Source organism: Dasypus novemcinctus, chromosome 26, assembly GCF_030445035.2.
Source record: "Dasypus novemcinctus isolate mDasNov1 chromosome 26, mDasNov1.1.hap2, whole genome shotgun sequence".
NCBI lineage: Eukaryota > Metazoa > Chordata > Mammalia > Cingulata > Dasypodidae > Dasypus > Dasypus novemcinctus.
Genome location: NC_080698.1, coordinates 56,036,830 through 56,063,394, shown reverse-complemented (window position 1 = coordinate 56,063,394; position 26,565 = coordinate 56,036,830). Strand labels below are relative to the sequence as shown.

The 26,565-nt window shown below is 43.2% G+C and overlaps 1 protein-coding gene across 2 annotated transcripts in view; it reads right to left on the bottom strand.

Annotated features, from left to right (window-relative positions):
• CHCHD6 (coiled-coil-helix-coiled-coil-helix domain containing 6) overlaps window positions 1–26,565 on the bottom strand; it is a 261,817-nt gene that overhangs the window by 148,743 nt on the left and 86,509 nt on the right. The window lies entirely within an intron of this gene.

Sequence of the window (26,565 nt, the reverse complement as noted above, 5' to 3'; positions counted from 1 at the left end):
AGAATGGAAGGCCAAAAAAAGGAACAAAGAACAAGGTCAATGAATAGGAAATAGTTACAAACATAGTAGACATATTAAACCAACTGTATCAATAATCACTTTAAATGTCAGTGATTTAAATACACCAAATAATAGAGATTGCTAGAGTGGACTTTAAAAAAGACACAACTCTATGTTATCTACAAGAAACCCATTTCAAATCTAAAGACAGAGAAAATAAAAGTCAAGGAATGAAAAAAAGCTATGCCACGCTAGCATTATTCCAAAGAAAGCTAGAATAGCTATATTTTAGACAAAGCAGACTTCAGAGCAAGGAAAATTATCAGAAATAAAGAGAGGCATTACATACGATAAAGAGATCAGTTCTCCAAATAATTCTGGTGGTAGTGTAGAGAATGGGCTAGAAGAAAGTTTAAGACTAGAGGCAGAAGAAAACCAAAAGAAAAAAATAGATGAACTGGACTTCAAGTTAAAAAAAAAGTTGTGCTTCAAAGAACACCATCAAGAAAGTGAAAAGACAAACTCTAGAATGGGAGAAAATACTTGCAAATTATATATCTAATATAGGATTTTTATAAATAAATAAAAATCATTTAAACTTAACAATGAAAAGACAAAATAACCAAAATTTTTAAATGGGCAAATGATTTGAGTCGACATTTCTCCAAAGAAAATACACAAATGGCCAATAAGCATTGTAGTCATTAGGCAAATACAAATCAAAATCATGAGATAGTACTTCACACCTACCAAAATGGCTAAAATTTTAAAAAAATAAATAAGTGTTAGTGAGGAGATAGAGAAACTGGAATGCTCAAACATTGCTAGGAATATAACGAAAGTGATATGGAAAACAGTTTGGCAGCTACTCAGTGTTAAGCACTGAGTCACCACATGACACAGCAATTCCAGTCCTACATATATACCCAAGAGAAATTAGAACATATGTCTATACAAAAACTTGTACATGAATGTTCATAACAGTATTATTCATGATTGCAGACAGTGGGGAAAAAAATACCCAAAAGTTCATCAACTAATGAATGGTATATCCATACAATGGAATATTAGTCATAAAAAGGAACTGAATAGTACTGATACATGCTACAATGTGTATGCAAAGTGAAAGAAGCCAGACTCAAAAGGATTAGTGGTTACCAGGGGGGCTGCAAATAGGTAGAAATGGGGAGTGACTACTAATGGGTAAAGGGCTTCTTTTGGGGATGATGAAAATGTTCTAAACTTAAGATGGTTGTAATGTTTGCACAACTCAGTGAACATACTGAAAACCATTGAATTATATACTTAAAAGTGGGTTAATTTATGTATGTGAATTTCTATCAAGAAAATGTTTTTAAAAATGAGATTACAGAGGACACTAATTATCAAATAAAGTTATCAAAATATTGAGAAGGAAGACCAAAGGTAGAGAGACTAGTGAGCACTAATCCAGGTTAGAACTTAGGAGGAGGACCCGAACTGTGGCTAAGGTGGTAGGGGTAGAAGGAAGGGGACCCAACAGCAGGAGACTGACTGATTAAGTGCAAAGGGCGAGAGGCGGAGGGAAAAACAATGACTGCCCCCAGGTTTCTGAACTAAAAAAATGAAACTCTATCTACCCGACTAATACATTGTGACAATAAATAAAATTTGTGTACATTGTGTACTTACACATATCGTCTAGATATTGCTGCATATATTCACAGAGCTAATACTGTGTTTAGTATGTGGCTAGTCTTACACAAATTGCTACATTAGTGCCAGGAGCCAACTTGCTACATGTATGTCCCTGTGTGTATACAGAGATACATTTTGACAACAAATTTTGTCTTCACTTGTCTATTTATCTGCTTTCTAGATTGTACATTCCTGGAGATCAGGGACTATGCTTTGTTTACTGCTTTGTCCCTAGTGCTACACAGTAAATATTTGCTGAAAGAATACTATGACTAATGTCCATTGAGACATTAGTAAAAAGATGTTACCCTCTAATGGTTAAGAGCCTTGGGTTCAAATTCTAGCTCTATCAATTACTCCCTACAAAATGCTGGATAGAATACTTGATTTCTTTGAGCCTCAGTTTCTTCAAAGGGTTACTGTACAGATTGGCTGAGATTTAGCTCTACTGTAAAGGGTCACAGGAATGTGGGTTTGTCCATTCTGGCTCTGAAGGAGGCACTATCCCCTAACAGTCCAGCTCTGCCTTTCTTCTATAAACTAGTGTATGGGATTCACAAACTTCAGAATGGGGGTTGCAGCTAATCACAGTAAGGCAGTCGCCTCTAGCAACTATCAAATGGGTCCTGAGCCTGCCATTGCCCAGGAGAATGGGAGAAGACTAAAGATGCAGAGGTATGGCTGGACCCAGGACAAAGCCCCACATCCTTAGAGGCCACAGGGAAAAACAGAGAGGCCACTTCTCTACGGTCATCCTCTTCACTTTCCAAAATTCCTTCCCTGTGCCAGGGGAGAGATGGCAACTCAGAAATGTTCCATGGAGAGTCAGTGCTCAAAACTACGTCTGGGGAAGCAGATGTGGCTCAATGGATAGAGCATCCGCCTACCATATAGGAAGTCCAAGGGTTCAATACCCAGGGCCTCCTGGCCCATGTGTTGAGCTGGCCCACGCGCAGTGCTGCTGCACACAAAGAGTGCCAGCCCACACAGGGATGCCCCCGTGCAAGGGTGCCCTCTGCACAAGGAGTGGCCCCTGCACAAGGAAAGCCGCCCCGCGTGAAACCGCAGCCCACCCAGGAGTGGTGCCACACACACGGAGACCTGATGCAGCAAGATGATGCAGGAAAGAGACACAGATCCCCAATGCCGCCTGATGAGAGAATACAAACAGACACAGAAGAACACACAGCAAATAGACACAAAGAACAGACAATGGGGGTTGGGGGGAAAAATAAATAAATCTTTAAAAAAAAAATGTCTGTGCTCCTCATTACTAGATGCACATTTTCTAAGAATCACCAATGCCTCACAGAAAACTTTGAAGAAACATCCTCTTACAAGGCCATCTGCTGAAATATTGTCGGCTCCCTCTGCAGCCCCCCATTTTCTTTTATTACCAGGGAAAGCAGCATGAAAACAGGTCTCATTTTGAAGGTTTGTGCCTGCTCATCCTGCTCCTTTCTGAATCTCAGCCCACAGGCTTCGAGGCTGAAACCCCACCTCCATCCCAATCCCACCTGGGGAAGTCTGGAGTTGGAGGTTTCAGGTGTGATGGATCACAGGAGCAGATGGCTTCCTAGGCAACCAGAGACGGCTTTCCACCACGGATTCCCACAGAAGACAAGGACAAGACAGCAGGGCAGGAGACAATGGAAGATTCTCAAGGACAGTCAACTCTTGGTGTATGACTAACACATTTGATCCAGCAAGGACCACACCCTCTGCAGCCTTTCTTCCTCTTGATGAAAAGGAGAACCTTGGTTATAACAAAAAAACAAGGACCAGAGAGGTCTCATGAAAAAGAATCAGGAACAAGTTGATAATAGCAGCAGTGACAATTTATAGTAACAGTTAATGAGTAATTACCTAAGTGCTCATTTAATTCACACAAGGACACTGAGGTAAGATGACTTTTATCATTATTAAAGGTGAGGAAAAATGAGGCACTGAGTAATTGAGTCACCCAAGGCTACATAGTCATTACAAGGCAAGTTAAAATTTCAAAGGGGCTTCATCTCCTGGTAGAAGTTTCCAAGCAAGCCTCTCTTAAGAAACCTTGACATCATCTCCACAGTTGCTGTTAGAGCTATAGAAAGGATAAGAGTTGAGAGTGAAACATATAAACTTTAGTAGTGTTTAGTAGGGTGGGAGAGTGGGAGTGGAGGGGGGAACACCAGGTTTGCCCACAGTGACTACTAACCACATAGGACCTCTCACAAGTGAAAGCTCAAAGCAGTGGGCAGCATCTCTGGAAAGCTCGGCTGGGTGAGGCACTCCGCCCATGCCTCCTCCCATCGTGTCACAGGACTCAGCATTCTGCATTACACTGGACTGTTTATCTGTCTCTCCCAAGGACACGGCACTTTCACCTCCATGTCCCAGTTTTGAACTCAGGGGTGTTCACTAAACATTTGCTGAAGATATGAGAGAATGAGTAACAGAAAGAAGAAAAGGCAAACGAGGGGCCCATCACCATACGAGCCTATTTTGTTTGGTCTGTTTGCTAGAGTTTGGTTTTGTTTCACTTTTAATTGAATCAGTCACCAGGATTTACAAATTGGAATTTTCACCTTAAAAGTTGGTTGGGATTTCCATGGGAAAAGCCAGAAGGCCTGACAATAACCACCCAGGTGAGGAGCTGCTGCACCGTGGACAGGGAACTTGTCCTCCAGGGTCCACAGCCCCAGCCACACACTTCAGACTGCTCCTCCCTTCTGGGCCCCTGGTGCCCTGGGCACTGCTGCCCCTCCCACAAAGCCTGACTGAACACTAGTCCAAATGGGCAGCCTAAGCTTGTCCAGACACCACCAGAGCCACGCAAAGCATGCATTGTCCTCCCAGCCCCCTGCAAATCTCTGCCATGGCCTTTTGCTTCTTCTCAGGCAGATATCCCTCCTGCTCAATCCATGTGGTTGGCAGTTCAGTCACAAAATGTTAGCAGGGGCATATGGCCCAGGTCTATTCTAGGGGCTAGGAATATATGCTACAGAGCCCTGGCCCACTGAGAGCTCACACGCTAACAAATGCATAAGATTCCACATCACGGTGAAGGGCTGTGATGGACCAGGGAGAGCCCAGAGAGGTGGGGGTCTGGGCTAATTTATGTTGGGGGGACAAGAGGATATGCCTAGAGAGATCGTGAGCAAGTTCATCCCTGGCAGAGAGAAAGTAAACACAAAGGCCCATAAGCAGAACAAGCATGACACGTTCAAGAGATAGGTGGGAAGCCAGTGTGGGTGAACTGTAACAAATAAATAGGGTAGAATGGAAGGAGTGGTGAGAGATGGCAGGGAAAAAAAATAGGCCAAGGCCAGACAGCGCTTCAGAGGCAGGGGCAAGGCGTTTATACTGTATTCTTTGAGCAGTGGGAAGCCACTGGAGAGTTTTAAGCAGGAGAGTGATATGATCTGATTTATTTATTTTTTAAATCCAGTTCATAAAAGCCGAACTAGAAGGCTGCTGCCCAAGAGGATGGCCTGATTATCTCTCTTCCCACACCGTGCACTTCCAGGCGCAGGCACACAAAATATCAACTATGGTTATGACAGCTGTATGCCACACAAAGGCGGCAAGGAAAAACCTTTACAGAGGAAATAATATGCAATTTTCTAGCTGAACACCTTTTAAAAAGTAATGATGGAAAATAAAATCCCTGCCTGCGAGGGTGCAGAGTAACAACGTGCCACTTGAAATAAGCAAGAATCAGGCATGAGCAGAGCTTACCTGTGTAGCTAAATGTGCAGGATGAAAAGAGAGAGATGGGGGAGGGAGAAAAGGAGCCAGTGATTCAACCAGCTTCTCACAGCAGCTCCAAAGATGAAGACTTCTGAGAACCTGCTTAAACATGATACACAACTGAAATTTGGTTCCTTCCAGAGCCCTCTTGCTGGGTCTGATATAAATGGAGACACAAAGAAAGGAAGCAGCTACATTTGATCTGGCCATGTGAAAGAAAGGACTCCTGGTTTGCCCACAGCTGAGCTCAAGGAGAGATGCCCCAAGAGGCTCAAAGAGCTGAGGCCCAAGGAGAGATGACTGATTAGCCACAGCTGAGTTCAAAGAGAAGGTAGCTAGGCTGACAGGCCCACCTGCTTGCCTGACTGACATGTGACAGAACTTCAGGATCAACAGTAGCTGACTTCGGTGAGAAAGCACTTCTTTGTTTTTTTAAAGATGAATTTATTTCTTTCTACCCCCTCCCTCATTGTTTGTTTTCACTATCTACTCTGTGTGTCCGTTCATTGTGTACTCCTCTTCTTTTTAGAAGGCACCGGAAACCAAACCCGGAACCTCCCATGTGGGAGGGAGGCGCCTAATCCCTTGAGCCACCTCTGCTTCCCGGAGAAAGCATTTCTGAGGATGCCTTGATTTGGATAGTTCACAGCCCTGGAACTGTAAGCTTTTACTCTAATAAATTTCCCATTACAAAAACCAACCCACTTCGGTACTTTGCATCAGCAGCCCTTTGGCAAACAAAGACAGACTGGACTAACTGATGGAGACCATGATGACAGCAGTGGAATAATGAGGACACAACTGCCATGGCTCCCTAACTGACACTCTGCTAGCGGCTCCCGTGCTTCCAGCTCATTCCTCAAAGCTGGCTCCTCCAGCCTCATGCCCATCCGTGAGCCCCCCACATCCCTCCAACAAATGTTCCTTTTTGCTTAAGATTGCTAGAGCTAGTTTCTATGGTTGCAACCACGATCCCTGACAGACATACTTTTTTTTCTCCCCCCATCCAAACAGAACTCTTTCCCCCATCTGTCCTCCCATGGCACTAAAATATGTTTTATTATTATCCTAACTACTGTTAGACTAACTGATCAATAGCTATTGATTTCCCGACAAATATAGGTGCCTCATGAGCGAAGAAGCCATGAGTCACTTCTGTGTATATATCCCTGTCTGGCATGGTATCTGGCAGGTAGTGTGCTTAATAAATATAGGGTGAACTGAATTTAAACTTTCAATTTGCATTAATTATTTCATGCATATGAAGAACAATTATAAAATAATATGACTGACAATTTTAAGAAAAGCCTAGCTTAGGCCACCTGAAATAATGCTGGGGGAGGAGTGGGGTGAGGGGGGTGGGGGATATATGGGGACCTCGTATTTTTTTAATGTAACATTAAAAAAACAAATAAAGAAAAAAAAAGACAAAAAAAAAATCTTCTTGGGATGTCATGTAGTCACTCTCGAACAACTAAGATTCAGGATTATCACAGTCACTACTACTGAGTGGACGCCCGAAACCCTGAACTCAAGCTCCCACACCTAGTAGATGGAAGGGCTGGGAGGTGGACCCAGGCCCATATGAGGAAGCCCACGTGTGTTCTACCTCAACCACTCTGCTTCTCTGTAGGTCTTTATTGAAGACTACCACGTGGAGGCACTGTGTAAATTATTCTAACAAAGCTGCTCTTGTTCAAAGTACCGTTTAGAAACTGTTTGCAGATTAACACATTTATGCATCCCTTTAATGCTGGCAAATCTTCAATCTTTAAGAGAGGTATCAAGTTTCTGAAAAGAGCCAGAAGGTTTCTGAACCCAGGCCAAGGCAGGAGGCAAGTTATTCCTATGGGGGCAGGCCCAGCCATAGTAAGCATGTAAAACCCAAACCCAGGAGAGAACTAGTCAGTTCCTAAGGTGGCTCCTTCACTGGCAAGACCCAGGAGTAGATTCTGACCCACTTAAAGGTGTGTGTGTGAGCACATGTGTATGCACATGGGTGGGGGACTGGCTTTTCCACAATTCCAGGTTCAGTCCTAGGGGACTTGTGTCACTGTGTGCCTTGTCTCTCCCAGTAAACTTCTAAGCCACTTGAGGAGCACCCAGCACAATACTAGGGCTGGATCTGCAAAAGACTAAAGCAAAATGATAGAGGAGGATTGTCATCTGCCCTTCTAATATCTGTAGAACTTGACTGGAGTAGACTATCCCCCTCATGGTTACTCTTTCCTCTGAGAGGCCGTGAGGTAGCCCTAGCTAAGCTGACCCTGGTCACTTCTGGTGCCCTCCCTATGCACTCCCTGAGTCAGACCACCAGGAGGCACAACCTAAGTCCTATTCCTGAGGATGCCACACAGGGGAAGAGAGTAAGCAAAGAATGCTGAAATATTATAATGGCAGTGATTCCAAGAACCAAAAGATTCTTTGGTCATCCTGTTTCCTCCTCTTGGCAAGGCAGGAACAAGTACCACTCTTCTTTTGTGAAGCAGCTCAGAATCCTGGCTGTTTAAGTATGACACAAGGAGCCCACATTTGTAGGAAGGATTGTGCCAGCTCCCATCAGCTATTCTACAAAGACTGAAAAAAGCAGCTACTAGATGACCAGCACCAAGTTAGATGCAGAGCAGTTGCACAGAAAGCCTTGCTCTGCAACTGCTGATCCAATGAAATGATTCCTGGTCTCTAGCTATTGCCAGATGTGTCTAACAGAACAATAAAAGATCATATAAGTTTGCAGAGAGGAAGAGAGAGATGTTAATTAAAGTGCCTATTATAAAGCCGGTTATTTCATTAAAGCCAGAAAGACTTGGTTTTGAATCCCAATTTGGCTCCTGTGACAGTTTGAGGCTGGGTGGATCCCAGAAAATCCTGTTCTTAAAGGTAATCCATTCCTGTGCACGTAAACCTATTGTAGGTAGAAACTTTTGATTAAATTATTTCAGTTAAGGGCATTTAATTAAATTGTGAGACTCAGGGTGGGTCTTAATCTTCTTGCTGGAGTCTTTTATAAATGGAAGAATAAAAAGCTGTGGACACAGAAAGAAGGCTACAGATACAGAGAAACCTCCAGAAGCTGACAAACCCAGGAGAAAGAAAAGCCACAGGTGGAACAGCCCAAAGCTGAAGCAACAAGACCCAGGGAGAGGGGAGAGATGATCAGACACAGCCATGTCCCTGATCATCCACAGCTAAGATCAGGGAGAAAGTGAGCCTGGAGGGGAAGGCATAGACCCGCAGAGCTGCCACTGTGCCCTGCCACATGGCAGGAGTCCAATATCACTGGCAGCTGACCTGAGAGTTTCACCTTATGCCTTGATTTGGACATTTTTCCCAGCCTCGGAACTGTAAGCTTATAAGTTAATAAATCCCATTGTAAAAGCCAACCCATTTCTAGTACATTGCTCCCAGCAGCCTTGAGCAAATTAAAACAGTACCTTACTAAATGTGTGGCATTGGGGAAGCTGCGTCACTTCGCTGTGCCTCAGTTTCTCTATCTATATTGTGGTGAGGACTGACAAAGGTGTGGGTGAAAGTTCTTGGCACATCACAAGAATTCAATAATCATAAGTCCCTTTTCTCTCTTCTTTAATCAAACATCTGATGGCCAGATATTTTTACATACCTTTGAACATCATTTATCCTATGTTTTATTCCTTTCTGCAGGAAGGGCCCAAAGTGGTGATGGCTGCAATGCCCCCAGAGACAGCCCCTCACCTCCCGCCTGAAATCAATAGCTTTCCCCTATGGACATTAAACAGAGCACATTCTTCCCCTTTTTGAGGAAGAGAGGGGTAAAGATGACTTCATTCTTCACTTTCTCAGGATTAGTAAAAAAGAAAAAAATCCCACCTTTGGTACCTCAGTTTATCTGTACAAAGAATATGATAACAGCATAGCACCTACTTCATAACGTTGTTAGAAGGATTTAATGAGTTAACACTTAACATGCAAAATAATTAATGAAGGTCTTTTAGTCCCAGACTTGTACCACTGCTATTTAGGAAAGAAGAATTTTAGTAAGGGCTCATGAAGTATTAAAAAAAAAAAAAAAAAAAAGTCTCCCCTTCCTCATAGAGATTTAGAAGAACATTGAAGTATACCTCCAAATACCTTTCTCTGATTGGTGGACAAAGGGAACATTTGCTGAGTCCAACCAAACACACACACACATCTTCCACAGCCCTAACTACCAACCCTGTGCTGGAGAACCACGGTCCCCCAGTAGAGATCTCAGCTGATTTCAACATGGGCTGCAGGGCCCTGGGATAAACGGGCCAAGGTCCCTGGCTGTCACTGAAGTTGCAACAAGGCCAGAAAAGGGAAACAGGGCCGACAACTGTGGTAAGAGATGTGGACTTCAACCCATAGGTAACAGAGGGGCACTGAAGGGTTTTAATGAGTTAACAAGTACCCTGGTGTGAGTCTTTTGTGGACCCCAGAAAATTATGTTCTTAAGCTAGATCACTCTTGTATGTGTAACCCTATTAATGTGGGGCCTTTTGATTAGATCACTTTTTGACTGGATTGCTTTAGTTAAGGGCCTTTGATTATATTGTGGGGCCCAGGGTAGGTCCTAATCCTTTTATCAGAGTCTTATATAAAGGACATACAGAGAAAGAGAGCTGCCATGTGAGAGAGGACTCCAGGATTGCCTACAGCTGCAGAAAGACAGAGAAACCCAAAGAGGCTGAGAGGTTGGAGGCTGGAATCATGGAGCAGCTTGAAGCTGAGAAGAGTAGCCAAGAGTAGAGAGGAGAGATGAGCAATTATGACTGCCCACAGCTAAGCATGAGAAAAAGCACCTGGAAGAGAAAGCAGAGAGAGACTGGCAGATGTGCCATTTTGCCTGGCCACATGGCAGGAGTCCAGGATCTGCCAGTGGCTGACTTTTGGTGAGATAGCATCTCTGATGATGCCTTGATATGGACATTTTCACAGCCTCAGAACTGTAAGTTTTTATCCTAATAAATTCCTATTATAAAAGTGAACCCATTTCTGGTATTTTGCAACAGCAGCCTTTGGCAATCTAAAACAATGAGAGGCATGGATACTCACCATTGGCTCTTCGTGAGATCATTCTTGTAAAGAAGCAAGAGTTAAGGGTAGGATCAGGGAGACTAGGGTAGGAGACTATGCGATCAATATACAGTTTAGATAAGAGCTGATGGGGCCAGAAATCAAAGTGGCCATGATTAGGATCCTTTATGAAAAGGAATTCAAGGATGAGGGAGAGGGAGAAATAAGGAGCAAGAGCTAGTGCCAATGTTTTCACACCAAAGACAGATAAATGGAGAAAAGAGCAGGAGCAAGGTGGTAAGGACAATGATAAGACCCATTAGGAACATGCTGCATTTATGGTGCCTGGGGGTGTCCAGCTAGAGGCATCCAAGAGAGCCTGAGATTTGGGGATCTTTAACATTCTGGGAGCAATTGAAGCCTGGCTAAAAAATGATCATGACCCATTGCTAGGTAGAACGCTGGAAGGGTCCTGAGGCTGTGAGGAGGGATGAGATCTAGAGGCCTCCTCTTAGTCCTTCAATCTAGCTGGAGATCCAGGACACCTAATAACACAGGTGGCAAAAGGTGAACTGGTACAAATAAGAGGAGTTCCACTTCCTATATGACAGAATAGCTTTTATCAGACCAACCCTCTGGCTGAAAACAAATTATAAAATCTGGACAAAACAAAAAACAGCCCTCTGAAGGCAACTGGAGAACAACCAAAAGCAGCCAAAAACTGGAGGAGATTTGACATGTGGAAGGAGGAATTGGCACCGGGTGGATATTCCCATTTGTATGGCTTTTTGCCTAAGGTCAAGTTCCAAGTGATGCCATACTGGGAGCCTAGAAATCAAACAGAAAACAGAAATCACAGTTAAGGGCTACCACAACAGTTAGAGATTAAGGGTGTTTTAGTTTGTTAAAAGCTGCCAAGGCAATATACCAGGAATGGGTTGGCTTTCACAATGGGGATTTATTAACTTATAAGCTTATAGTTCTGAGGCTGTGAAAGTGTCCAAATCAAAGCATCATCGGGACATGCCTTTTGCCGGATCTGCAGTTGTGGGTGATCAGGCACATGGTAGCACCTGCTCATCTCTACCCTCTCCTCTGGGCCTTGTTGCTTTCAGCTTCTGTCTTCTGTTAATTTCAGCTTCTGGTTCTGGGGGTTTCTCTCTATGTCTCTGCATGTTTCTCTTATTTATAAAGCACTCCATGAAGAGGATTAAGATCCATGCTGGGTCACACAATCTAAGCAAAGGCCCTTAAATGAAGTAATTTAATTAAAAGTTCCCACCTACCATAGGTTGACACCTCCAGAATGCATTAGCTCTAACAATATGATCTTCTGGAGTCCACCCAGCTTCAAATTGCCCTAGAGGGGATAACACCCAAGAGAGGAGAGCCCAAAATCCTGCACATAAATTCTGCCTAAATCTCTGAGTGATTCCTGAATTTATACACACACAGGGCAAAATGTATAGTCTATAGCTAAAAAGTTCATTAGAGGGACATTTACAGGTCTACGTACTTATATTTGAAAAGTAGGTGCCAAATCAATGATCTATGGTTCCACTTTAAGAAGCTCAACAGCAACAAAAAAAAAGAGCTTATTAAACCTAAGTGAATAAGAAATGAAATAAAAATAGGAGTGGGAATCAGTGAGAAAGAAAACAGATAAACAATAGAGAAAATCAACAAAGTTAAAAGTCGGAGGGAAGCAGACTTGGCCCAGTGGATAGGGCATCAGTCTACCACATGGGAAGTCCACGGTTCAAACCCCGGGCCTCCTTGACCCATGTGGAGCTGGCTCACACGCAGTGCTGATGCGCACAAGGAGTGCCATGCCACGCAGGGGTGTCCCCCGCATAGGGATGTCCCCAGCATAGGGGAGCCCCACGCACAAGGAGTGTGCCCCATAAGGAGAGCCGCCCAGTACGAAAGAAAGTTCAGCCTGCCCAGGAATGGCGCCGCACACACGGAGAGCTGACGCAGCAAGATGATGCAACAAAAAGAAACACAGATTCCCACGCTGCTGACAACAACAGAAAAACACACAGCAAATGGACACAGAGAACACAACTGGGGCAGGGGAAGGGGGGCGGGGTGGGGAGGGGAAAGAAAGAAATAAAATAAATCTTTAAAAAAAAAAGTTGGTTCTTTGAAAAATTCAACAAAATGGATACATCCCTAACTGGACCAATCAAGGAAAACAAAAGGATAACATGTATTTTCAATATCTGAAATGAAAGAGGAGATATCACTAAGCGGTACAGATGTGCAAATAGTGCAGGATTCTGGGGGATCAGAGGAGGTTCTGAAAGAGTGGAAGCATCTTAGGATGGGTTGGTGGGGAACCTCTACTGAAAGACAGGCAGGATGTGGATTGGAGGATAACTGGAGGCAATATTAAAAAGTTTTTTGACTGCCAGCACCCATTCTCCCTTCCAGACAGAACACTCTCACCAAAGATCACACAAGTAAGGGCAATCTTATTAACAAAAGCCATACGGATTTACCCTGGCCAGCTAACAGGGAGGTAAAGAAGGTCAACCACCACACCAGGGAGCCAAGAGTGCCTACAACTACAAGCAGGAGAATTGCATCCATCATCCATGTGGCATCTAAGCCCCCTCTCAATATAGAGGTGGAGTGGACATAACCATCCCAGGGTCCACAGGATGGAGGAAAAGAGTATGGATTAGAGTGGACTTACTGATATTTTACTATGGAACTACTGTGATTAATAATGGAAGAAATTGTAGCATTAATGTGGAGAAAGTGGTCACAGTAACTCCTGAGGGTAGGGAGAGGGAAGAAGAGATATGATGTGGGGGCATGTTCAGGACTTGGAGTAGTCCTGGGTGGTACTGCAGGGACAGATGCTGGACATTGTATGTCCTGCCATGGCCCACTGGGTAGACTAGGGGAGAGTGTAAACTACAATGTAAACCATTATCTATGTGGTGCAGCAGTCCTCCAAAATGTATTCACCAAATGCAATGGATGTCCCACGATGATGAAAGAAGTTGTTGATGTGGGAGAAGTGGGGTGAGGGGGGTAGGGGGTATGGAGACCTCTTATATTTTTTTAATGTAACATTTAAAAAAAAATAGAGGAAAAAAAAAAAAAAAAAGCTATAGAGATTAACATGGCTGCCATCCTGTCCTACCCCAAGGCCACATTCTGCTGGATGGTCCTAATACAATAGGAGGTCTTGTTTCCCAAGACTCCAGAGCAGCCATATTCCAAGTCTGACTCTCCAGTTTCCCACCAATTCTGAGGGCCACCAATATCCTTCCAACATACTCCTGATGGCCAGATCTGGTTTCTATCATTTACAACTGAAGAATCCCAAATGATACCAGGGGTTAGATATTCCTGGTAAGGACAAGTGGCAGGGGCATGGAGGACAGGACTGCAGCCAGTGGAAAGGAGCAAGCAATTTATAGAACCTGGTGTCAAGGTCAGAGACTGTGCCAGTATAGTAGAAACCCCTATACCCAAACCTCGGGCCAGTCTCTTCTCCTCATTTTTGGGAAGGAACCCAAGAACTGAAACCTCAGTAGATGTGATCAGTCCATTAAGCTCTCAATGCAGCCAAGAAATAACAAGGAGAAAGGAAGCAGCAAAGTAGGTGAAGACTTCTCTTGAGACAAAGGATCATCTAAGTGGTTCTATATACAGATGACAAATAATGCTTCCTGGCAATACACATATCCTCCTCTTGAAAGAGAGTTTAAGACCTAAGAAAGAAGAAGCAAGAAAACAACACTGTCTCTGGTCCCCATACTTAAGTTCCACCCTTGTCATTGCTTTATAATCTGCCTTGGAAATTGGTGTGCTTCCATGTAAGCCAGCAGACAAACTACCTCAAGCCTCCTGGCCTATCATATTGACTCAGTAGCTTCGTCCTGTGGCTCATGGTACACATGGTTCTGCACTTGGGCCAGTATGTACAGGAGGCTCGAGTTCACACACCGCTGTCTGCTGTGCTGAAGGTTCAGAAAGCCTTGCCAGCTTATCAAACTAACTCACCTCGTCTCTGTCAAGGGCTGGAGGCAAGCAAGGGCTCCCTCTTTACCAGACTAGAGAAGGAAGGAAGGGAGGTAACAGGTTTAATGAATGACTTATAGGGAGAAGGAATAGGGCAGGCCAACTTGATTTCTACTCCAGTATTCTCCCCACTTTTTCCTGTCTTTCATTCCATCAATATTTCTTCCCCAAGTACCCTGTGCCAGGCCCCAAAGTATAAAGTACATTCCCTGCCCTCAAGCTCACAGTTTAGCCAAAGAGAATGCAGGCAAATAGCTAGCTGCTCTTTCACTTAATCGCACATTCATCAGATAGGCAGAGGTAACAGGAAGTTCAAATCCAATCTAGGGTACCAGCTGTATGAGTCCAGGCAACTTATGTAACTTGTCTGAGCCTCAACTTTAGGGCAAAGCCTTGAACATTCTTTCCAGAGATTCCATTTGCTTTGAGCTACGCCACTTTGGAAAACAGTTTAGAAGCTTCTTTTACAGTTAAAAATATACTTACCATATAACCTAGTAACCTAATTATAATATATTTACCCAAGAGAAGTGAAAACAAGTTCATACAAAGATCTGTAAAGGAACATTTATGATAGCTTTACTTACAACTGCCAAAAACTGAAAACAACTCAAATGTCTTTCATCTGATTAATGGATCAACAACTGTAGTATTTCCACAAAATGGAATACTACTCACTAATAAAAAGGAATGGTTTACTGATAAACATAATGACATGGAAAAATCTCAAGTGCACTATGCTAAGGCAATTTTCTGTCTGATTCCATTTACACATTCTGAAAAAGTTAAGGGAAAACAGATAAGTGGTTGGTAGAGGATGGAGGTAGGAAAAAGGGATAACTGACTACGAAGGGTTGCAAAGGAACTTTTGGGGTGATAGATATATTCTTTATCCTCATTATCATATAACTGCATGTATCTGTCCAAACGCATAGAACTGGACATGAAAAAGGTGAATTTTACTCTATGTAAATTACACCTAAAAAAACCTTCTCTAAAAAAAGAAATCAATCATCACAATTCACCACCTTAAAGGAACCAAGAAGAAAAAACATAATCATCAATAGTATTTGATAAAATTCAATACCCACTCATGATTAAAACTCTCTGCAATGCATTCCCCCCAGCGAGGGACATGACGCCTGGGGATGAGCCTCCCTGGCACCGGGGGACCACTACCATATACCAGCTGAAGATACAACTAGAAAATGACCTTGAATTAAAGGTTCAATACGGATCAGCAGAATATCCCTGTCTACATATAATAACATGACTTCAAAATGCTGATTGACCTAATGTAAGGGGGAAATGGAAAGGAGAAATGAGATTATAAGGCTATGAGTCTCTAAAAAAGAGTCTGGAGGTTGTCAGAAGGAATGCCCTTATGCACAACTGAGCAGAGTCTGAGAGACAGATAAAGTAGATACAACCCCAGGTATTGGTTCTTTTGAGGGATAAAGAGACCCACGGGTTCTATGGTCATGGCAGATGGGGTTCACTGCCATGGCAGATGGCCCTTCTTTGGAGCTGGTGTTTCTGCATGATGGAATTGGACTCAGAGGGGATCTCTTCTCACAAGACTTGCATGTTACTTTATTGGAATTGTAGTTGGTGCTGGAGTTTAAGATATATTTAGGGGATTTGAATCTCTGAACTGATAATATGACACCCAGGCCCAGAGCCTCAACAGACTTCAGCTCCTACACTTTGATTTATTGGACTTACCCCATTCAGCTAACATGGAGTTGAAGAAGGTCAACCACCACACCATGGAGCCTAGAGTGTCTACAACTGAAAGCAGGAGGAGTGCATCCAGTATCCATATGGAATCTAAGCCCCCACTTGACATAGATGTGCAATGGACACAACTAATCCAATATCCACAGAGAAAATGTGGAATGGGTGTGGGAAGGGTAGCCATGGTGACTGCTGGGTTTGGGGAATGGGAGGAAGACATGAGATGTGGAGCCGGTTTCGGGACGTCGAGTTGTCCTGGGTGGTGTTTCACGGACAATTACGGGACATTGCAGATACCCCCAGGGCCCACTGGATGGAACGTGGGAGAGTGTGGGCTATGATGTGGATCATTGACTATGGGGTGCAGTGATGCTCAGAGATGTTCTTACCAGGTGCAATGGATGTGTCACGATGATGGGAGCAAGTGTTGCCGTGGGGGGAGTGGGGGGTGGGGGTGGTGGGGTTAAATGGGACCTCATATTTTTTTAATGTAATTTTTAAAAATAAATAAATAATTTTTTTAAAAAAAGAGGAGGACTGAGATGGACTACTGCTGTTTAATGTATGTAGATGTTTTCATAAACTTTATTGTAAAACTGTGGAAATGCATGAAGTAAATGGTAACATATTATAGTGAGTAATGGCTGGTTTATAAATGGTCATGTGGCTGAACAGGGTAGTCTAGGGATATAAATGTCAATTGAGAGAAAGCTAGAGAATAAGCTAGGGACTGAATAACACAGTAAACCCAGAGGTGGATGAGAATTGTGGTTGATGGTACATATGCAAGGGTGTCCTTTGTGAGCTGGAGCAGATACACATCACTATTGTAGGGTGCTGGGAATGCGGAGAAGCATGGGAAAAATACAACTGGAATGACCTATGGACTGTGGTTAACAGTAATAATGTAATATTCATGCATCTATGCCAAAGATGTACTGTGGTGATTTTAGGGGAGTATGGAAAGAGTGTGTCAAATGTACACCATGGACCTGGTAATAATCTGGTGATACTATCTCATAATCTGTAACAAATGTGCCACCACAGTGTGGTGTGTTGATAGAGAGGTGTTGTTTGGAAATTCTGCACATGTGCATAGTTGTCTTGTAAGTTTACAACTTCTATCATAAAAACATATTTTAAAAATAATCGGGTAGGTTAAGAGGAAAAATGTAAGATAAGGACTATAGTTAGTAGTAAGATTTTGATGATATTCTTTCATAATTTGTAACAAATGTCTCATAACAATGTAAGGTGTTGGTGGTGGGTTGATGTAAGGGACCCCTGTATGATGTTATGCATGTTTGCTTTGTAAGTTCATAGCTTTTACTATTCAACTTACTGTTTATGTATGTTCAAGTATAAATGATATAAAAATAATAATAATAGGGTGCAATTGGAGAAATACACCAAATGTAAGATACTTTAGTTACTAGTAATATTTTGAGGATGCTCTTTAAGTATTAGTTAAAAATGTTTCACAACAATATAAGGCATTGGTGGTAAGGTGAGGTATTAGAGCCCTGTATGATGTTATGTATGTTTGTTTTGTAAGTTCACAACTATTACTATACACTTATTGTTTATGTATGTTTATGTATGAGTGATATACTTCAATAAATGAAAATAAAGAAACAAAAAAGAAAAAAAAAATAAAAATAAAAATAAAAAAAAATAAAACTCTCTGCAACCTAGACGCAGAAAGAGAAATCTGAAAGAGTATCTATTAAAAACCTTCGTTTAACATCATATTTAATGTGAACTATTGAACATCTTCTTACATTCAGAATTAAGAGAAGAATGTCCATTATAATCATTTTTGTTCATAATTGTACTGGAGGTCCCAGCCAATTCAACAAGGCAAAAAAATAATAAAATCTAAAAAATGATTCCAATCTTTAGATTGGAAAGGAAAAAGTAAAATGCCATTATTCTTAGTTGTCATAATTGTGTATCTAGAAAATCCTAAGGAAGCAACACAATACTGGAGCTAACAAGTGAATTTATAAAGATGGCAGGGATGGATACAAGATCAAATTAAAAAACAATTGATTCCTATATACTAACAATAAATTTTAAAAATTAAAATAGAATGAAATGAAAAGGGAATACCATATTCATTAGCATCCCAAAATAAAAAGGGCCTAGTAATAAATATAACACACAAAAAAAAGGTATAAGATCACAACACACAACTCTATAACACATTGCTGAGAGGAATTAAAGAAGGCCTAAACAAATGAAGATTAACATTAAAGGATTGGAAGATTCAAAATAGTTAAGATTTCAATTCACACCAAATTATTCCACAGATTTTAATCTGACAAGCTGATTAAGTATATATACTGAAATGCAAAGAACCTAGAAAAGCCAAGAAAATTTTGAAAAACAACAAAGTTGGAGGACTAATACACCAGATATTAGCCTTATTATAAAATAACAATAATTAATAAAGAGGATTATTGGCACAAGGAAATAAAAATGTACAAATTCAACTGCAAAGAGTTCAGAAACAGCCCACACATATACAGTCAACTGATTAACATAACAAAGGACCTCCTCCAATTCAGTGAGAACAATATTTTTGGGTTTTTTTAAAAGATTTATTTTTATTTCTCTCCCCTTCCCCCTCCTCCCCATTGTCTGCTCTGTGTCCACTCATGGTGTGTTCTTCTGTGCCCCTTGGGGGTACCAGGAAACCAAATCTCTTTTTCATTGCATCATCTTGCTGCGTCAGCTCTCCATGTATGCCGCACCACTCCTGGGCGGGCTGCGCTTTTTTCACATAGTGCAGCTCTCCTTGCAGGGCGTGCTCCTTGCATGTGGGGCACCCCCACCAGGGTACCCTTGAGTGGCATGGCACTCCTTGTGCACAGCAGCTCTGCACATGGGCCAGCTCACCACATGGGTCAGGAGGCCCTGGGTATCGAACCCTGGACCCTCCCATATGGTAGGTGGATGCTCTATCAGTTGAGCCACATCCGCTTCCTGAGAACAATATTTTTAATAAATGGATATCCCTAACTGATACCTTATACAAATTTTAATTCACAGTGGATCAGAGACCTAAACAGAAAAGTTTTTTAAAATGATCTACAGATTCAATCCCTATCAAAGTTTCAGCTGCCTGGTTTTATACAAATTTACAAGCCAATTCTAAAAATTGTATGGAATGCAAGGTCACAAACTAGCCAATATAATCATGAAAAGAAACAAAATTGGAGGACTCAGAGATTTCAAAACAAAAAAGCTTACAGTAATGAAGACCGTGTAATACTGGCACAAGGATAGACATAGAGATCAATGGAATAGAAATTAGAGTCCAGTTATAAACACGTATATTTAATATCAATTCTTTTTTTACAAAGACGCCAAGGCAATTCAATGAGGAAAGGACAGTTTCTTCAAAAAACTGGTGCTGGAAAGAAACAGAAGCTCTCAACAGACTTATAACAAGTAAAGAGATTAAATAGGTATTCAAAAACCTCCCAACAAAAAGTCCAGAACCATACAGCTTCACTGTTGAATTCCACCAAACATTCAAAGAAGAATAAACACCAATTCTGCTCAAATTTTCCAAAAATTGAAGAGGGAACTCTTCTTAACTTGCTCTATGGGGCCAACATTACCCAAGCCAGATAAGGAATCACGAGAAAACTATAGCTAACTTCTCTTACGAATACAGATGCAAAATTTCTCAATAAAATACTAGCAAATCAAATGCAATGGCATATTAAAAGAATTATATACCATGACCAAGTAGGAATGCAAAGATGGTTCAACATAAGAAAATCAATGTAAAAAACCACATCAGGGAAGCGGACTTGGCCCAGTGGATAGGGTGTCCGTCTACCACATGGGAGGTCCACAGTTCAAACCCCGGGCCTCCTTGACCTGTGTGGAGCTGGCCCATGCGCAGTGCTGATGCGCGCAAGGAGTGCCCTGCCACGCAGGGGTGTCCCCACATAGGGGAGCCCCACGCGCAAGGAGTGTGCCCCGTAAGGAGAGCCGCCCAGTGCAAAAGAAAGTGCAGCCTGCCCAGGAATGGCGCTGCACATACAGAGAGCTGACACACAAAGATGATGCAACAAAAAGAAACACAGATTTCTGTGCCACTGACAACAACTGAAGCAGACAAAGAACATGCAGCAAATGGACACAGAGAGCAGACAACAGGGGGGTTGGCGGGGAAGGGGTGAGAAATTTTTTAAAAAATCAATAAAATGAAAGGGGGAGAAATTATGGTAGTAACATCAAAGATCACTGATCACAGATCCCCAAAACAAACATAATAACAATGAAAAAGTTTTCATTATTATAAGAATTACTGAAATGGGCCGCAGAGACACGAATGAGCACGGGCTGTTGGGAAAATAAGACAAGCTCAATGCAGGGTTGCCACAAACCTTCAATTTCTAAAACAAAACAAAACACAATATCTGCAATGTGCAGTATAACAAGCAATGCCTGCAGTGCTAAATACGGTGTGGATGACTCTCACAGGCAATGTGCAAAGAAGCTAGAAAGAAAAGACTGCCATGATGGACATGTCCGTGTAAGTGAAGCACAAGAAGAGACAATACTAAACCACTGTGACAGAGGTCAAACAGCAAATCAGACATGGGTGAAGGGAAACTCCTGTGATGCTAGAATGTTTTCTATGTTAACCCAGGTGGGGATTATACCTACGTAAAAATGTGTGGAACTGTAGACTTAAGAGATGTGCACTTACTGTTATATCTCAACTTAAAAGCACTTTAAAAATACCTTGACCAACCATTGTAGCCAGGGAGGACAAAGGACAAAGCTCTCGTTAGAAATCAGTGCCTGAAGAAGTGGGTAATTGGATAAGGACAACACAATTATGGCGTCTAGGGGCATCCTGTGAGCTGTATTGTGCCCAATACCCCAAGAATACACATTAAGTATGCGCAGCTAGTAAAACACCCATCTCCAAAGTATTTTCTTGCCACTAAGTTATACTGCTTCCTCTGTGAAGAATCAAGGTCCCAGGCAGCTATCCAAACAAAAGACGCCTAGGCTCCTTTAGTCTGCTTTTCCTCAGATTTCCTGTTAGCAGAGACTTGTCCTCGAGAGCCAGGTCCAGCAAGGTCCTGCAAACTAGCAAGTGCCACAGCCAGAATTTCAACCTGGGGATACTGCACGGTGGTGTTCTTTATGCCCAAGCCACTCCAGGGCTTGTAGGTCAAATCTCCTCAATGTGTATACACTCAAGAGCAATTGCTCTCTGACATGCATCTGGATGTCCATTTAGAGACTCATCTGCCAAAAGAAACCTCTGTCAGGTGTGGCCACTTGTAATCTCAGTCAGCGCACAGGCGCCGAGGGCTGGGGAGTACACAGTTCCGGCCGACCGTGCAGGCTTGGCCAGCTGGCTTTCCTGCCTCTGTGATGCTTGCTGCCCAGCTACAGGCTGTGGACTGGCGCGGGGTCAGGAGCAGTTGAGCCTGTCATCCCGCTGCATGCAAAGCTTTTGTATGGAAGGGACCCCAAGGGGAGACATGTATTTTAATTACTAAGCATCCTCTAGCCTTGCCAGCTCTCACCAAAGCTGGAACTAAAGACTAGCTGGCAAGGCATTCTTTGGTATAAAAGGCAAGGGAGGTCAAGCTCTCCAGGAATAAGCCCTGGCTATGCACCATTCTGGGACTGATGGACTCAGAGAATAGCCCTGTGCCCTTTTGGGGGGCTGTCAGCATCCAGGTCTATTGAGCCTGCACCTGGCCTTGATGCAGTCTATATAAAAAAAAATCAGGAAAAAGAGCCAGAAACCAGGAGCTTACAAGCCCGCCTTTCCACCATGATGCAGTGTGGCAGGAGCTCAGAAGACAGGCCAAGTACAGAGAAAGGCAGGCCAGTGTCTGTCATACAGAGGCTGTACTGGGAGTGGACTGCTGTGCATATGGAGGCTGCTATGAGACAAAGCAGTGCTGCCTGGGCTCATACGAGCAACTTCAAACTGACATGCTAAGGTTAACCTTAAAAAATATATACCCGCATCTCCCCAGCCTCCCCATGGGCCTGGGACCAGACAGCATGGTGTGCAGACCATGGACCCAGGCCCCACTCAGCAGCTCTCCCCAGGCCTTCTTTAGAGCCATTTGGAAATGCCATGAGGCTTGTTCCAGGAGGGACTGGGTTTTCATAGTCTCTTGAAAGCACAGAATGAATCAGACAATGGGGATCAGTGAGAGGCCAGGGCTGCTGTCTGATGAGTCACCATCGTTCAGAAAAGTCCCCTGGTAATGAGGTCCACAGCCTGTCAGGTAGAGACCTGTTCCATAGAGCTCTGGGTAATGGTGGCCAATCTGCTCAGCATCTGTGGGCAAGAGAGTTCATCTTCTTAACTGGTAAAATGTGAAGGCCACCATGTTGCCATGGTGATTTGTATTAGAGAACATTGGGGCCCTCACAGATAGGCCATCACTTCATATGCCTTCACTTATTTCCTTTTAAAAACACATTTTAATATAGAGTCAAAAGCACTGCAGGTAATAAACATAACGAAGGACACAAAAGCAGGCTGGCTCTCTCCAAGAGGACCTGGTCACCTCTGGGAGACTCACTTTAGAGCCTCGAAGTAGAAGGTTCACACACTTGACAAGCATTTACCGAGCAGGGAAGCCAGGCAAGGCACTGGCTAGGCTTCAGGGGAGACAAAAACTCAAACACCATCAAAGCACCTCTGCTTAGGAAGCTTCCAGGTCAGAAGAACAGAAGCTCATATATAAATGATTATAACAAAGGTGGAAAGTACCAATAGCCCTAAGAGCTACCAAATGCATACAAATTCTGAGAAGGAAAAGATTCCTCCCAGATAGGAAGATCTGGCAAAAACTCCCTGAAAAAAAGGAAGGACAAAAACTTTTACGAGCACCTACCATTGCCAAGCTTTACAGATTATTGCACTGATCTAACAAGGCCATCCGGGCTACTATTCCCCATGGAAAAAGAGAGGTTCTGAAAGAAGAGGCAGAGTGTTGTCCAAGGACACAGAACTGGGTAAGTGGCCAAATCACTATTCAAATCCAGACTTGTCATCTTCAATCACCTCCAGGCCTCAACATCCACCCAGAGAAAAAGAAAGGATTTCACCAAAGGAGGGGAAAGGAGAACACTCCCGCTAAAGACAAAGAGGGGCAAACACTCAGGGGCAGAAAGCACAGGGCGTGAGAGAAGAATGGAGGGAAGCCCAGGCTGGCTGCGGCATTGAGCTCACTAAGGAAAAGAGGCCAGTTCAGACGCATCCAGATCTTAAAGGACCCTGAATGGAACAGCTGGCAGGTTTGGCCAAGTGAGAAAGAAAACCAGCTTATGAACAATTAAGTTGGAAAGCAGCCACCCCTGGTGCCCAGCAGACAAATTATGCACTAGGGGTGCTCAGAGAGCAAAGGTTAGCCCTTCAGCAAATGCAGACTCTCAGCCTTCTCTGGATGACTACACAGATGTGGGACAGGGAATTGCACAGTCAGCTGATGGGGGAGAGAAGCCAATGCCTTTTTTGGGTAATTATCAATGCCCTAGAACTGGGTTTCTGACATCTGCCAGGAAAGCTTTTCATTTAAAAAAAAAAGGGCAAGAGGAAAATATCTGGCAAAACTCCAAGGTACTCGACTGTAAAGAGAAAGCAACAAAACTGCATTCCACCTTTCTTTTGGGCTCTGCTGCCTTCTGGCTTTCAGTCATTAAAATAGACAGGCAAAAAAATTTTGTAGAGGTACTGGGGCCCTGCGTTCCCACACTGTAATCCGCCCAGAGAGAGCAGTAGGTGACTGCTTAATGCTTAAAAGCCTCCTCTCCCTTATAAGAGTTCACAGCAGAATTCCTTTAAATAACAAGTTCCCTTAGTGCATTTAAAGTAGGATTCCATTTAGGCTTCTACCACTGGGGGTGAGTTTGTTTGTAGGCTTGAGCTCAAGAACAAGCTGATGTGAGCCTCTGTCCCTAGTTCCTAAAGAGCTTTCAAGCAGCAATTCCTCTGACATACCTTTTGTTTTTTTAACTGTGGTAACAATACATCATAAAATCTTCTAATTTAGCCATTTTTAAGTGTGCAGTTAAGTGGCATTAATTACATTTACAATGTTGTACTACCATCACCGTCACCCTTTACCAAAACTTTTTCATCACCCTGAACAGAAACTGTTCCCCTTAATCAACTACTCCCCATTCCTTCCTCTCTCTACCCCTGGTAACTTCTAATTTACTTTTTGTCTCTTTGAATTTTCTTATTCAAAATATTTCCTGTAAGTGGAATCATACAATGTCCTTTTGTGTCTGGCTTATTACACTCATTTTAAGTTTCACCCATGTTGTGGCACAATCAGCACTTCGTTCCTTTTCATGGCTGAGTAGTTTTCCATGGTATGACCAGACCACATTTTGTTTATCCATTCACCTGCCCTCAACAAATCTTTGTCTGATGCTGGGAGAGATTATATTAATCAAGGTAGTAGTCCTCACGTACCTTAAGGACACCCCAGCCCAGATGTGGCCATGGGCACCAAGTGTTCTGACAGCCCGACTGACAAAAAATTAACTGATTGGCAGAGAGGGGATCCTGTGGGGATGAGAAGGAGGAAGGCAAAGAGGAAGAGGAGAAGGAAGATGAGGAGGGGGAGATGGAGAAGGAGGACAAAAAGGAGCAGGGGAGGAAAAAGAAGAGGGAATCAGAAAAAGTCACACAGAGAAAAAGACATGTGGGTTTGATGTCAACAGACATGTTTTCCCTAGGCAGAGGAGGGAGCACCCTCTCTAAGCACAAAGTACATTACAAGCAATATAATTGGGATTGTAGGGTGTTCTGCAAATGGTGAGGCACTCCATGTGCCTACAGCAGGGATGTGCGTCTCCTCCCTGAGGAGTAGCTCGGGGTGAGGCCAGCAGAGGCATGGCTAAGTACCTTGAACATCAGGTGACTGAGCTGGGACTTGGTCAGGAAAATGAAGGAAAGTCACACCTGTTTTGACCATAGGAGTAGCATAATCAGATACATGTTTCTGATGGAATATTCTGGGGGCAACGTGGAAGATGTTCCCGAGGGAAGAAGGACCATAATTAGGGGGCAAGAGTCCACAGGACCAACAATAGGGACTTAGACTAGAAGAGGGGTGGTGGGAAGAGGAAGGAGAGGATTGGCTCAAAAGGGAAAATACACGGTGAAACGATTGGGACTTGTAACTGGAACAACATGAGAGGGAAGGAGCAGTCAGGGATGCTGACCAGGTTTCTGGCTTAGACAACTAGGTGATGGGAGCCCTGGTGACTCAGCCAGAGATCACTGGGAGAAGAGAAGACCAAGAAGACAAGATAAAGAGCTCTGTATTGGCCACACTGCAGAATATATTTGGAAATGTACAGTTAAAAGTCTTTGGCGTCCAGAGGAGATTTGAAGCCATGGGAAGAAAGGAGATCACCTAGAGAGAAGGTGTCTATTAATGAAAGTGGGATAAGTCCCTGGGGATCACCAATATTTAAGGATCAGGTAGGAAATGATAACAGAGCTTTGCCAAAAACATAACCCAGCAACAAAAGGGCTTAGGACAATAACTTGACTCTGTGTTTTTTCAAAAGCTTATCACCACCAAACAGAAAGTGTCCCTGGGTTTGGGTTAGATCCATAAACTCCTGCCTGTCTGTGCCACAGGAAAGAGAGACAAATTCCCTTACAGAGGCAAAGAGGTGGTGACAAAGGGCTACCTCCAACTCTTTCAAATCAAACCCATGCCTTTCCCCCTGTTCTTTCAATAGAAAGGTCTCCCCGCCCATATTTCTTCTTTACCGCTCTATTATTGCAGGCCAGTAAACCACCCTTGAAAAATGGACTTCAACCCAGAAATACAAAATCAGGAATTCTTGGTGCATTAAGCCTACAGTGCCAAATCTGTCTAGTGACAGATTCAAAACAATTTCTTTGGGGGCGCTCCAACCTGTGCCCCGCAGATGCTGAGTTGGATCTGGACTCTCCCCAAGTTATTCTCCTATCTGGACAAGAACTCCTAAATAAAATCTAGAACTAACAGCGTCCTGGCAGATCCCCCAAATCACAAGTCCTGTAATTAATTGATCCTCTGAGGGTCACTCTGGGTAGACACCCTCCTGGCCCCAAATACAAGTCAGCTCTATGCCTCTGGGACTGGCACAAGGGTACAGAACTACTAGTGGTACAGAGAGAGCAGGCAAGGGTGGGCACTGGATTCAGCACATGCCAGGCCAGCTGACCAGCACTGAGGCTACCTATATGAGGTCTGGACAGTGGGCTCTAGAGTCAGTCAGCCCTGGGGAGCTTGCAAAGTCTCTATTTACTAGTTGTAATACAGCCTCCATTTCTTCATTTGC